Here is a 9,593-nt window from a genome sequence, read left to right as displayed (position 1 = left end):
CTTTTAGTTAAGTCTTTTCTTACTGAGCCATCTCACTGTTGCTCACTGGTTAAATGCAGTTAGTCAGATATTCGCTGTGTGCATTTCTCAAGCTGCCATCACTTAATGCAAATCAACGTTTGAAAAATGAAGGAAATATAGTTCTGCTGTTTTGCATAATTTTCATTTTTATGTCCTAAACCTTGTAAGAACAGCAAAGTTGGGTGACATTTTCTCTTTACGTTGTTGTACCATCACTGTACCACTGTGGTGGGTAAGTGCCTGGATTTCTTATCTTCATTGCCTTCACAATGTTAGCAGAGGAGGTGACTATTGAATAACTTTAGGTGCCTTTTTGGTAAAATGTCAGCTACCAATATTGTTTTTCCTGCAAAATACAGGATCTGGGTTACTGAAGTTATTTGGAAATAGTTTTTGCTAGACAAAAAGAGAGGAAAAGTCTAAATGTTTTCTTTTGGTATTTCAAAATGCTGGTTTTATTTCCTTCTGGGTAAACAAGTGATTAGAGGTGCAAGGAGTTAGTTGTAAAAGAAATGTCTCCAATGAAATATGTGTGAGAACAGTGGAACAGCTGAAATAAACAGATATTTCTGTAACTGAAGACTAATCATCTGTTTATCTTGGGTTTGCTCTGGCTAGTTTTTTGGTGGTATTATAAAGGGAATACGTCCATCACCCTTCAGAGATTTAATTTGCCTTGAGGGTTCAACTATACTTGTATAATTTGTTCTCAGGATGAATGAAGTTTCTAAGCAACTTGAGTACAAACAACTTCGGCCTCCACTGGGTCCTTTCAAAAAGTATTTGCAGGTTTTTTTGTGTGTTAGAAGAATACAGTGGGGGGAAAAGAAAATGTTCCCACCTGCCTCTCAGCCAGAGTCGATTAATAAGTTAACGTCTCTCTCTCGAGTCTTGTGCTTTTCTTTTGTTCCAATAATTCAATTTTCGAGGTTCAAGACAGATTTAATGTTGTGTCTTGGATGATGAGAACCTACAAATACATTCCACTTTCAAAAACTTCCTAAAAATCCTCAACATAAATAAGATTATCTTTGAACTTCAGACTATGACCTGAAGTTCCTCTTTGTTGGATCTCATAATTTTTACTGGCATTTAGTTACTTCTTTCATGTAGGGAAAATAAGCCTGTACAAGAAGGCTGATGACTTCTCTTCAGCATAAGGATACCTGGAAATTTGGCTGCTGTGCTGGGGTCTGAGTTTGCTCTCCCGGTTCCCATTTGAAGATGTGCTACATGATATCCACCCATAAACTCTGTGAAAGACACACAATTCTTTTTTTTTCTTAACCTATTAACAGTGCCTTTCTAGCAGAAATTTCTTACTAAATTAAGATTTCATTATTCTTGCAAAATGTAATGCGATACATTAGTTTGTATAATAGGAAGTATTCTCACACTGTAAATAATTGAAGAAACCATAAACTACAGTTGACAATCTAAATGAAGCAAGTACATTTTCTGATGCTTTTTTCTGTTAGTTTCGTTGCTGGATTTTGCAAATTAGCAAGTAATTTGTAATGGTTATCCTGAACATTATGTGAATTAGTGAGGGTCCATTGTAATTAGATTTTTTTTTTTTTAAAAACCAATTAGCAAGTGAGAATGATCTCATCATTTACTGAGAATTACTCAGGAAAAAAAGAGCATAATTTTATTTGTACTGTATTTTTCCTAACATTTTAATGCTTTGATTTCCTCCTAATGAAAGAACTTGCACCAGGGCAAGAAGAGAAATGGTAAAATCCAAAGTTATGTTCTTTCTTGCTAGATATGTAGGCTCCTTCTATTCTCAAAGGTTTCTGGATCAGACTCAGCATGATATAAGTAGTATTCTACAGGGCAGGGAATTAATTCTGCTTTCTGCAGATACAGTCTAGTGCCTTCACCATAAGATCATTCTTTTTCTGTATGTCTTTGCACACATCACACTAGAATATTTTTAATTTCCATTTTAACAGAAGTGGGACTTCTTTTTTCATTTATTTTTCATTTAGTAGTAACTGAATTGTAATAGAAATGGGATTTCATGAAATTTTCAACGCTGTCCAGGAACGTCTCTAGTTTTGCTCTATTTTTCTGTGAAGAGTCTTATGATAAGAGCAAAACCTTGTTTTCCTTTGCTGTTGCCTCATAATGTCAAAAGGAAAAGAGATTTGGCTGCTGCATATTCATGAATTACTATAGGAGATTGGATGAAGTACTTGGCAGAGATTCACGTAACAGCTGAGATGTTGACTTCTTGGCTAGTGCAAGAATAATATGGACACTACACCAGTTTGCACAGCAGGTCTGCAGTCATCAGCACTGAGAATAAGTATTTTCTGTCACTTCAGAATAGAGGGGTCAGTCATTTCCTTCTGTCATATTGCTGTGTGCTAGAACGCTAGGTGATAATTGGAATCTCTGGGTGCTGAAGGGCTGGTGATCTTTAATGTGAAAAATGTGATCTGTGTTTGAGGTACAGTGTAGTGAAGCTTTTCAAGTAGCAACGCACCTGTTTGCACTGGAAGGCCAAGACCAGCTGATGGTTCCTGTTATTCATTTACAAGCTCCTCTGCAGATGCAAGTCTCTGCTGTGTTGCGGCATAAAGGCTTTTTCTCCTTTTCACTCTGATCTTTTTTCATGAGGTCTATAATGAGATGAAGTTCTAAGGATTATTCCGCTGCAGAATTATTCTCCTTTAAGCAAGGTATTATCTTCTGCTTTGTATTTCCATTGTTTCCTATTTATTCTTTGCAAAATACATGCTTTGCTGTTTAATTGTAGTTGTGTGGTCTGTGTGTGTCCCCCTTTCTGCACTGCTTGTACCTAATTCTTCTCTTCTTGGATTTTCTACCACCTTGAAAAAATCAGTGGAAGAGTTCAGAAGAGGGATGCTTCGTAATTTACAAGCAGTTTAGTTTGATGATGTGTCCAAGCTTAGAAAAACCCAATTAATAACCAAAGCAAAGTAAATGTTACTTGAGGAGCCATCAGCGGGAGGGAGAGACCCTGGCTGTTCGCTGGAATCACTTGGAGCTGCCCCAGGCCAAGTTCAACCCCTGACCAGGAGCTCTGTGGCTGAGAAGCACAGCTGCTGAAAGCAATGATTTCAGTGGTACAATTTAGGCAGCTTAACTAACCTGGTAATTCTGACTATAAAAATCCAGAAAAAAAGATATAAAGCTGTCATGGATCTATTCTTCCCCAGGCAGAGTGTCTGTAAGAATAAGCATTAACCGCCAACAGTGAAAATCACAGGGCAGATGCATACAAAAAATTAACCCAGACTAGAGCAAATCAAACCATGACTGCTGTAGCATTTAACATGTTTAATTGCAAGCTGACTTACTGACATGGTTTCTTTGCTTGAGATTCCTTTGATGGTGAGACTTAAACAACTGGCTGCATCTGAACGCTCTGCACTTCTCTTTTTTTTTTTTTTTTTTTTTTTGTAGTTTATGGGTTTTTTCTCCTTTTTTTACAAATTTCCTTGTGGGTAATACAGATAATACTTTTCTTTTTCCAGTGTTCTTTGAAACACTCGTCAAGACTTCAAAGTGGTTTTGGTGGTGGAAAAGAAGTTTGCTGAGTACATCAGTCATGGCAACAGCTGTAACCCTTGCTCAGGTTTGGTACAGAAGAACAGGGGGCTGAAAACAGCTAATTGTATGACACATATAGTATCTGGCAGAATATTTTAGTAATTTTCTGCTTTGATATGCACTTATGAATAGATACATCTTCTAGTTAACCACCTCTGGACCACTTCTTGCTCTGTGTATGAATAACATCTGGTTTAAATAAAAGGAACAAATTAACCATAAAGTAGTATTTATGTCCTCCCATTTTCCTAAACAGAAGTTTTTTGAGCTTTAGTAGGAAGCTTAAATTGAGTGGCAAGCATTTAAAACACTTCTTTCTGAAACATGAGGTTTTAAAATCTGAGCAAGCACGAAAATTTTAAAGACAGAAAAAAGTGTTTCAGTTCTCTTTCTGAGAGAATTACTAGAATTACTCCTGTGACCGTTCTGATTCTTAGAAGGAAAAAAAAAAAAAGACCTCAAAAACATTGGTAGGATGTGAGTGTCCCCTGGTACCACTAAGCAAACCAAGAGATTTCACATTACATTAATTTGCATGGTTTGCAAATATTTCTGAAGTAGCCTGTTTATTAGATTTCCCATTACTGAGTAACTGGTTCATTGCAGGGCCCTTAAGAAACGCATTACTGAAAAGAATACCTTAAATTAGTTGTTTATGCAGATGAAGGAAACTGACAGAATATGGACGCAGTCTAAATATTAACTGGGGAGCTATGGGTAGGAATTTTTGTATGAGAACAAGACTTCCCCAGGCTTCCTGCTTTTGAAAAGAGATTTATACTTCTCATGTCACATTGATAATAGTGGCAGCCTCTTCCTTCTTCTCAGCAGGAATAGCTATCAAAGATGAAAGTATTTTTGTAGGCTGGCATGAACTGATTTCCTTAGTTCCATGTGTGATAATATTTTAATTAGGAAATCCATTGTGGTGGTAACCAGCTTTTCAATTAACCATGTTTAAAGAAGCTTTCTCACATTCTCTAATTATATTACTTTAATTTCTTAGTGAAGGAATAAACCTCAACAGACAGGAATGCATTCACCTGAATTTTTGGGTGCTAAAAAATCTGTAGAAAATCCAGAAAGCAATATGCAGTGGATGAAATATTAATGGCCACTCTGTTTCTTATGCAAGTTATTTGTGATTAGGAAGATGGATGATGCACAGTGTGATGTGCGGAATTCCTACTTGATCTTCCTCTTTAGAAGACTGAAATACAAAACATTTCTTATAATCAAAAATACTGTGGTGGCTATTCCTTAGGTCACCATCAAGTAACTTGACAGTTCAGACCTTGAGGAAACAAATTAATTCCTGATCAGTGGAATCGAACCTAATATGGCAGCAGTCAAAAATTTACTTGAAGATCATTACATCATGTTTTTAATTAACATTTCATATAAGTTACGTAACAATTGATAGGTTATTAAGAGATGCTATAGGTATTACTATATGTTGTATATGTATTCAAGTGCTTGGAGCACCTATAGATGTTGTAGAGGACTGTAGGTGAATGGAACTGCGTAGAATCTGTAGTGACTATTTCAACACATCTATCAAACAGATGTTTCATACCCTATTTAAGTACAATCTTAACTGCCTCTTTTTCTATTCTAGTTCTGTCAAAGTCAGTAATTCCATTGTTTCTGCTTTCAGATATGTGTAGCAGCTTCATTACTGGTTTGAAAAAAGGAACGTTTCAGAGGGGATAAAATGAAAAACAAGTATTCTTATCCCAATGGTTAGTGAACCTTTTAGTATTGAAGAAACCACCCACTGATGAGAAAGTCTCATCAAGCAGACTCATAAGCAATTGACTATGGTTCAGCTGTTCTTCACAAAAGAAAAAACTCTGGATATAGTCAAGTAATTATTAGCTCACGGCTGTCCGAAGAGCCAGGGTCTAACTCACACTGGCCAATAACTAGCACCTAATTAATGTCTTCATTTTTGTATTTTACACTTTAGTTCTAGTAATTTTTCTGAAAGATAGTAAATATAGCTTGTCTATGTAATAGGTCGTATTGGGGAGAGTGGAGAACATGAGGGCCCGATAAGAGGAAACCCAAACTAGAGCTAGTTGGAAAAGCTTTAGTGGAACAGTTTTTCTCTAAAAAATATAGCTTGAGGGGTGGGGATGGAGATTAAATATTAATTAGATGATGATGTTACTTGACCAAGAATTCTGATAAGGAAAAAACCAAATAAATTAAAACCAATTTTTTATTTTCTTGGTTTCATACATTTTGTCCCAATTTATATTAATAATGTAAGATATACTTTGAACCTTTAATAATAGTAGTGTTGTTTTATAAAGTTTTGACACTTTTGAAATCCTTCCAGTTGGTAACAAATTATTTAATCAGAATTCTCATTCTGCAGGTAAAAAAGAATTTTTACTTTATGTTCCATTTCAAAATAAAAACAGATTTTGAAATGGCAGCTTTTCCTGCCGAAAGAAAATCTGCCTTTCTAAACAGATGTACATATGTCTTAATATAGTTTCAATATCACAAAGATTTTTCACTGCAATTGACACTAATTGGAGGGGACAGGTGGTGGTGGCAGTGGGGAGAAAATCTCTTCAGGATTGCGCAGAATTGCTAGCAGGATACACAGAACTAGAGCTGGTTGAAAAATGCATAAATATCAGTTATGTAAGAAATTGATTAGCTAAGATTGAAAAAAAAAAAAGAAGAAATTGCAATATAATGTAAACTATCAGGAATAAGAAAGATACTTTCTCTTCTGTGTATTCTTGAAGAATCCCTATAAGTGTGAGTCTAACCCCTCGTGGTCTCCCACGACTGCTACTGAACATCTCCCGACTAATGAAACTCAACACAGTGCAAAAAAAAAAAAAGGAGAGTATTTGTGGTGGGAGGCATTAGAGGAGTTTCGTGACCTTTTTGGTTATGGATACGTGTGTTCCTGTTTGCATAGAAATGATTGAATCTCTCTCCATCTCGCAAGACAAATCTTTGGGTAGCAATAGAAGAAATTCAGAGTTCAAGGTTAAAAGAAATGCACTTGGTGAGCAATAATTTTTTTTAACTTCTCCCCAGGTTTCCAAGAGTACAAAGTCCTGCGCTCAGCAAGGGAGAAAGCTCGAATATGGACCCTCTGCTAGGTGAGAACCTGCCAAGAAGTCTGAGTTACTGTAGCATACATTAACACAAGAGGGAGTCTGAGATAAGTCTATAGCATGTGTACTATGGTAAAGTCTGTATACCATAGCTGAGGCAGTGAAGATATTTTTCCCAATAAGATACAGGCTGTGAGAGAATAGTGGGAAAATAAATTTAAGAAGGGTAGATGGACTCTGTTTACTTTGAGGATCCACTGGTTTTGCCAAAGGAGAATGTGAACTACTGAGTTCTGAGGCTTGTAAAGCAATGTAGTGATTCAACAAAAACAAAGTAGACACTGATAAAAAGCCATGGTAATTAACTTTCAAAAGTTAACATTTATTACCAGAAATCAGATCATATTATCGTTGTCATTTAATGCTCATAAAACAAGACGTAATTGAAACTTTTCACAATACTGAGATTTTTTTCATGCTATAAATATTTGTCTCTAGAGAGCTTAAAAACAAAATAGATAAGAGAAATATGAAAAGTCATATGAGGAATTGAAACAGAAGTACAGTGGCCTAGAAACCACAAATAGAGAATGGTTGGTTGATGCCCTGTGGCTTGAAAAACAGCTGCTTTCTAAACATGAAACTCAGCTTTCCTTCCCATAATCACTGACTTTCTTTCAGGCACTTGCTCAAAGCGAATCACCTCGAGGATTAATACTTTTGCACAATGCTGCTGACAAATTGTGTAGTGCCCGACTGTATGAGCTTGAGCAATGCTGAGAAAGGGATTTTACAGGGGATGAATATATCACCTTGGAACGTCAGTGTTAACCTCAGAAATACTTCAGACACTTCGATAAACAGCTCTGGAAACAGAAGTGATGTCTTTGCCTGACGTGCTGGGGAGGAAGGAAAAGAGAAAGGGTAAAACCGGTTTCCATCAGTGGGTTCTCAGCATTCCAGCTTTCTCCTAGTTTCAGCAATGCTGCTGAGATTGAACTTGGTGTATGTGATTTCTAGCAAGGATAACAAAGCTGTATAGCTAGTTGCTGGTGGCAATCTAGAGTGATTCGGGTTTGCTACGGCCAGTTTCCATTTGTAATGTGTGTAGGTGGAGCAGATGCAGCGATTAAAAGACTCTCTGAGCCTACACCTTGTGCCTGTCAGCTCTTTTGGGATGAGACATGGCTAAACCTCGTTGTGAAAGTGGTCTATAGGAGCTTGGCTGTGGTGGGGAGAGACATGCCATTCCTCCAGGGACCCCTGCCAAAAAGGGCTGCCCTGCAGTGAGCCCAGGATCCGAGCCCTTGATTTATTTGACTTTTGTTTGGTGGCTGGATCAGGACATGGACTTGTTTGTACGTAAGGCAGGATGGAGCCTGGTGCAGTCGCATACTGCAGTTATTTATCACTGCTGTATGTAACCTGCAACACTGAAACGTTATTGCTGACTTATCTAGTGATTGCATTGTTATATTGCTTCCTTTTTATGTACTGCAAATGAGAAGCTGATAGGAAAAAGAGAATCGTGAAATAGGCTTTCCAAAGCACAATTGACAGACTGCCGTTCCTGCAGGGGTGCATTTCCCAGCGGCAGCTTCCAATTGCATATGGAAGAGAGGATGATCTATCAGTGACTCACTGAATGCTTGTCACTTTATGATAGCAAATGATCAAAAAAAAAAAAGAAAAGGAAGAGAAAAATACAATTCCCGTTGCCTTATAAATGCAAAAGGAGCCTGTGATTAAAAACAAGGAGCTTAGCATGTGAAGAGTAAGAGCTTGGCAGCAGGAGCAGCAGGTTAGATATTATTGCTGTTACTGAAATGGCGCACAGGGGTGACCACATATTACAAGAGCTTTATTGCTTCACTCTAGTAAAAATGAATCACATTTCTCTCTCTCAGCTCGTCATTTTTCCCCTCAAAAGACTGATAGGAAAAAAAAGATGATAAAAAGCTCCAACATGAAAAAAAGTTCAACTTTACACATCAGTGCTGTGTACAGATGGATGATTCACTGGAATCCATCTCTGTGTTTTTAAGCTGGCTTTTTGTTTGAATTTTAAATGTGTCAGACACTGTAGAGATTCCAGGTTTGGGCCTATGCTAGTACTTACTTTTCTCAGGTAAAATGTGATTGTGTAGAAGGGACTCCTGCCGAAAGTGCTTCCCTTTGCTAGTTTCATGGGAAAATAGAGAAATCTATGTGAAGTCTCCATTTCTGTTTTCTGAGAGATTATTTCCATGGAGGTTTATACTGGCCACTTAAATGACATCTAGAGATACTCTTCAACAGTTGATGCCATCCTCTGCAGTATTGGAGTGGGTGAACCATATAATTTTCCATTCTGAGTCAATTTTGTGACTGTCCAGTCTCCATTAAGCAGCTTTGGACTTCTGTTGCCATTACAGTCTTGGGAGTTACAGGCAGCAGAAGGCTCCAGCTACACACCATTCAACAGGCTCAGGGCTTTATGCCAGGTAGTGCAGGGATTGATAGTCATTATTTAGGAAGCCAAATCATAAAAGTACTTGCAGATGTACGAAGGACAGGGCACCAGCCGGCAAGCAGCAAAGAAAATTGAGTTTATAGTCCTGTAATATGTGCATATAAACTACTTATCTCATTGTTCCTACCTGCAACAAAATTGTACTAGTCAATGTTCAGTCTGCAGCAGTGCCGCTTGCCAAAGCTAAGCCCTGCTGTCTGCGACAGGAACACTCTGCTTTGTGTGGTGACTGGCATCTGACAGTCCTGAAGCATTTTGCAGTACAAATGATAATTAAGCTTTACAACAGCTTTGTAAGGTAGGTAAATACTATTAACAGACATATCAGCTAAGGCACAGGTCTACCTCTCCTGTGGAAGTGTATCAGGGTGTGAGAGGGGACCTGTTGG

The 9,593-nt window shown here is 37.6% G+C and overlaps 1 long non-coding RNA gene across 1 annotated transcript; it reads left to right on the top strand.

The window, feature by feature from the left end:
* Positions 1 to 2,620: 2,620 nt before the first annotated feature.
* Positions 2,621 to 7,832, top strand: LOC142062967 (uncharacterized). Its single transcript, XR_012662596.1, has 4 exons — positions 2,621 to 2,711; positions 3,531 to 3,631; positions 6,673 to 6,737; positions 7,374 to 7,832. It is a non-coding gene; the product is annotated as an uncharacterized LOC142062967 (long non-coding RNA).
* Positions 7,833 to 9,593: the final 1,761 nt, after the last annotated feature.

Source organism: Phalacrocorax aristotelis, chromosome 10 (assembly GCF_949628215.1).
Source record: "Phalacrocorax aristotelis chromosome 10, bGulAri2.1, whole genome shotgun sequence".
Classification (NCBI taxonomy): Eukaryota; Metazoa; Chordata; class Aves; order Suliformes; family Phalacrocoracidae; genus Phalacrocorax; species Phalacrocorax aristotelis.
This window is presented reverse-complemented; position numbering and strand designations above follow the sequence as displayed.